The sequence below is a fragment of the Nycticebus coucang genome, chromosome 12 (genome assembly GCF_027406575.1).
Source record: "Nycticebus coucang isolate mNycCou1 chromosome 12, mNycCou1.pri, whole genome shotgun sequence".
In the NCBI taxonomy this organism is placed as follows: domain Eukaryota; kingdom Metazoa; phylum Chordata; class Mammalia; order Primates; family Lorisidae; genus Nycticebus; species Nycticebus coucang.
The window spans coordinates 55,592,668-55,598,408 of record NC_069791.1 but is presented as its reverse complement, the minus strand read 5'-3'; positions in this window follow the sequence as shown (position 1 = coordinate 55,598,408).

Genomic DNA, 5,741 nt, shown 5'->3' with positions numbered 1-5,741 from the left:
ATATTCACGCCCCCTGGCCGCCTGGAGCTCCAGCCATGACTCCCAGTCTCCTGTCTTCATGTCCTTTCCGTTGCTCAGCCACTCACTCATCTGCATTTTCTTCTTTTTTTTAAATGAATAATGGCTCATACTCGGCATCTTCACTGTTAGATGTGGATTCCCCTTTATTGCTTTTTAATTTAAATTTTTCTTGTTATGAACCTATTTTGCCTAACATCTTTCTCTTGACTAATTTCTGTCAGGGCTGCGTCATGCTCAGCAGTGACATGCTTATGTTAGGGGAAGCACATTAAGTCAGATGCAAGACAGAGCAGCGTGTCCACAGCTTCCCTCTCAAGCTCCTTCTGTGGCACAGGCTCATGCGGGAGATGTAATATTTGTGCATCCCATGTAGGATAAATATGTTCATTTTATTACTCTGTACACACATTCACATTTACATGTAATTGGATTTGTATAAATTAAATGCTTCTATTATATATCTCTATTAAGAAGAGTCATAACCTCATTGAAATAGATCCAGGCTGACCACCCATAATCCTAACACTCTGGGAAGCTGAGGCCGGTGGATCCTTTGAGGTCATGAGTTTGAGACAAGTCTGAGCAAGAGCAAGACGCCATCTCTACTAAAAATTAAAAAAAAAATTTTTTTTAAACTAGCCATCACGGGGGCGGGGGGTGCTTGGCATAATTATCAGCCCCAGACACAGGAAATGTCATAGAGCAGTGCTGCAGGCTGAGCACCTAGTGTCACACACAGCACTCGCCAGCCTGGGTATTGAATGGGACTCTTCTAAAATTTTCCTGAATCACGCAAATGATGCCTTTCACTCATTTTCCTTTGGGTCCCCATCAATTTGAAAGTATAGGTTTTGAAGTCTGTAGGATATGAATTCCTTTCTCTTAAAACAGAGTGACCAAGTAGGTCATCCTAACAGGTAACTACCAGTCCTTAAAACATTTAAGATTCTTTTCTCTGAGACTAAGGGGGTAATTTGTTCATTGATTAAAGTCTAATGAGCTAGGGCAGTGATGCTGAAAAGATTTGTTGTCAGCCTGGATTCAAGTTCAAGGCCTGGGTTTTAATACTCTGGTGGCTGACCAAGTCTCTCAATATCCCTGAGCTCCTGTATCCCCATATCAGAGAGTAATAACAATAATGTGTATGCGTGCATATGTTTTGATAATCTTTTATTTTTGATATATCAAACCTATGGAAAAGTTGCAAGAATAGTGCAAAGAACTCTTGTATACCCTTCACCCACATTACATTTTGCTCCATTTGTTTTATCATGTATATGCACACACTCTTTTCCTTGGATTGAAATGTTTGCAAATACCCTGGCAACACCCTACCCTTTTCCCCTGCAAAATTTCAGTGTGTATTTCCTAAAATCTAGGATGGTCTTAAGGTACAACAGAGAATAAACATAAAAATCAGGAAATTTGACACTGATACAATCTATTATCCAATCCATACACCATATTTAAATTTTGTCAATTTTTCCATTGGTGTACATTCTGGCTATTTTTTTTTTCTTGGTCCAGAATCCAATTGAAGACCGTGTGTTCCATGCAGTTGTCATGTCTCTCCTGTCCTTTAATCTGAACTTTGTCTGCCTAGACCTTGTTATTAAAAAAAAAAGGGGCCAGTTCTTATGTTGTACTGTTAGATTTAGCATTTATATTTTTGTCAGAAGCACCCCCAAAAGGATGTGTCCATGCTTGAATCATGTCAGGGGACACACGGTGTTATATCTCCTAATCTTTCCACTGCAAAATTACTATTTATCCAGTTCTTTATTAAACTTGCCCTCACTCTCTTGGCCTCCAATGATTTTCTGATTCAGTTTTGCTTCCGTGTTTATTAGTTGGCACTCTACACTAAGGGAGCTGTCCCTTATGCCCTACTTATTTATATCAGTATGAAGTCAGAGGTTCCTACTCAGTGGCTTATAATGCAGTACTCTCCTTATTTATTTTATGCTTACATTGTCCCAAATTTGTCCTTTGGAAACGCTTTCAGGCTGACTCTTAGGTGCTGTTGACATAGTCTCATCATTCTGTACGTACTTCCTTCCTTTCCACCGTAACAAGAGATTCCAAATTCATCTTATTCTTTCCCTGCCCCACCCCAGAATCACCTTTCCTTCAAAGAGCCCTATGTTTTTGGAAATGAATGAGAGAGCCTTAGTAGACATGTCAGTTAGAAACCAGTATCTGTGTGCTAGGTCTTTCATCACTAATGTAGCCTTCCTTAATATTGCTGCATTGAATCCCAGTGCACAAATGCACCACAGTTTGTTTATTCTTCTGTTGAACACTTGGACTTATTACAGTTTAGATGTATTCTAAATAAAGCTGCTATGAGTCTTTCTTAAGAGTTTTTGTGAGCGTATGTTTTCACTTCTATTGGGTAAGTGATCTTAGAGTGGAATTGCTGAGTTATAGGGTAGGTGTAGGTATATGTTTACTTTTACAAGAAATGTGCCAGACCTTTCCCACAAATGTTATAGCGTTTTATGTTTACCAACAGTGAGTTCTGGGTGTTCCATATCTTTGCCAATATTTGATGGTATCAATATTTTAAATTTTAGCCATTCTAAAGTTTTAACTTTTTTTTCTTTTTAACTAATGATATGGAGCACTTTCAAACATACAGTATTTATTGGTCATTCATACTGCTTCCTTTGTGTGTGAAATGTCCATTAAAAAATGTGTTGTCTTTTAATTGTTGAGTATTAGGAGTTCTTATATGTAAGTCCTTAGCTGTGTGTATATATGTATATGTGGGCATACTACACGTGTATATGTGTATATAGTTATATATAATTTTATTCCAGTTCATATGTTTATTATATTATTTTATTTCACCATTTTAATGTGTTTTTTTAATAATAAGTTGTTGATTTTTATAAGATTGGCTTACCATTGTGTTTGTTTATAGTTAATGATTTCTTTAAGAAATCTTTGCCTATCCCCCAGTTATGGAGAAATTCTGCTTTCTTCTAGAAGATCTTTAATTTTTAACTTTTATATCTGGGTCTTGTTCCATCTGTAATTTTTGTGTGTGGTGTGAGGTAAGCAGATCGAGGCTCATGGTTATATTTACCTGGATATTCAATTGTTCTAGCAGAATTTGTTGAAAAGGCGTTTTCCCCCTCTGAATTTGTTTGGCCCTATTGTCAAAAATTAATTTACCATATGACTGTCCATCTATTTCTGGACTCGTGTTATTCCATTTATCTATTTGTCTATACATATCAAAAATCATACTGTCCTGATTACATTTATAGTAAGTCTTGAAATCGAGTGTATTAGTCACCTATCTGCTTGTTCTTTTTCAGGTTTTTTGTTGGTGTAGTTGGTCAAATTGCTCCAGCTTTAGCCATTGGGGGCTCTTCCAGTTGGCTCGTGTGTCCCTTTGACATGACCCCCATCAACTTGGGTTGGTTTTTTGTTTCGTTTTCTTAACACTTTCTCCCTTTCTATCAGTACAAGATGCTCCAGGCTCCTATTACGTATTTCACATCCCATTCCCAGAATCAACCATTTCTCCAAGGAGCCTTTGTTCCTTTTATTATTGGAGAATGGTATTAAAAGCAAAAATCTGGGCGCTAGATGTGCTTTTACTATTGGGGTATTGTTTCTTTTAGGTCTCAGCTGACAGAGCAAGGAGAAATATGCATGTGAACTAATCCATGTATACATATCTCTGTGAATATTTCTACATGCAGCCATCTGGATTCATCAACTAGGGCTTAGTGCTTACATGCAGTAGGGTTGGCCTTTACTCTTACAGACTCCACTCATTTCCAAAATTACTCAGGTCAGACCTTTCCTGCACCACCCCAGTGAGGTTGCTTTATGCATTCGTAGTACGGTTAAAGTCTCGTGGTCCATATCCATTTTTAAATCAGCTTGTCCATTTCTATAAAAAAGCCTGCTGAGACTGCTTGCCATCTTAACAATGAGTCTTCTAAATCACGAGCATGGTGTACTTCTCCATTTATTTATAACTTTAATTATTCTTAGCAACGTTTTATAATATTTACGTATGTTGTTAAATTTGTCCCAAATTATTTTTTAAGTTGGTGTTCATTTGTTAACAGCTGTGTCTCTAATTATTTTATGTTTTTGTTTGTCTCTACAGTGTTTTATGTTTCTGATCTTGTTGTGAATAGAATTTTTATATTTTCATTTAAAATTTTACTTTCCAGTTGTTCACTGCTAGTACATACCATTCAATCTATTTTTATATATAATGATCTTGCTACGTTTACATACTGTTTTTAGTTTAGCTCTTGTACTTACTTTATAGATTCCTTAGGACTTTCTATATAGACAATCTTGAGACACTTTTATATTTGTTCCTTACCTTATTGTACTGCCTGGGACCTCTAGTACAACTAAATAGAGGTTCGGGTTAATCCAAAATCTGAAATCTGAAATGCTCCAAAATTAACAACTTTCTGAATGTTGTCATGAGGTCCTGACACCTTTATTATCTGATGGGTCAATGTACATAAACTTTTTCTCATGCACAAATGATTATGTTATTTACACATTATTTAGAATGTTATATAAAATTACCTTCATGCTATACACATAATATGTATAAGAAACATAAGTGAATTTCATGTTTAGATTTGGGTCCCATTCCCAAAATATCTCACTGCACAGTATATATATATATATATATGTGTGTGTGTGTGTGCGTGTGTGTGTATATATATATCAAAATTCTAAAAAAATCTGAAATCCAATACACTTCTGTTCCCAAACATTACAAATCAGGGATACTCAATATGCAATGAAAGAAAATGTTTTTGCCTTGTTCTTTGTTTAAAATCAGGTTGTTAAACCATCTTAAGATATGATGTTAGCTGTAGGTTTTTCATAGAAGAACTTTATCAGGCCAAACTCTCTTACATCTCCAGTCTGAGATTTTTTCTCATAGATAGACATTAAATTTTGTCTATTTTTTTCTGCATCTATCAAACTGATGATATGATTTTTTTCTCCTTTATTTTGTTACTATGGTGAATTACATTGATTTTTAAATGTTAGACCAATCTTTCATACCTGGGATAAACCCTGCTTGGTCATAATGTATTATTACAATATTTATAATTTGATTTGATTTGCTATATTTTGTTAGGGATTTTTGTATCTACTTTCATGAAGGTATTTCATTTGTAGTTTTGAAATTAGAATCATTCTATGATTATAGGGCGACGCCTGTGGCTCAAAGGAGTAGGGCGCCAGCCCCATATACCAGAAGTGGCGGGTTCAAACCCAGCCCCGGCAAAAAACTGCAAAAAAAAAAAAATTCCAGAATCATTCTGTGATTATAAAACAAGTTAGGAGGTAATACTCTGGAAAAGTTTGGGTAGGATTGGTTTTGAATTGTTTAATAGAATTTATTAGTGAATCAATTTTAACCTAGAGTTGGTTTTTGTGGGAATTTTTTGATAATTTAATTTTTAAATAGATACAAGACTATTCAAATTTTTTGTCATCTTGTGTCATTTTGTAAGTTCATATTTTTCAAGTAATTTATCTCTTTCACAGAAGTTGTCAGATTTATCTTTTTAATTTTTGTAAGATCTGTACTAATGTTCCCTCTCATTGGTATTTTGTGTTTCTCTTAATATTCTTGGGTAGGGATTTTACAGTTGTATTATTATTATTATTATTTTTGATACCCATCTTTCTAATGTTTATTTTTGAATTCATTT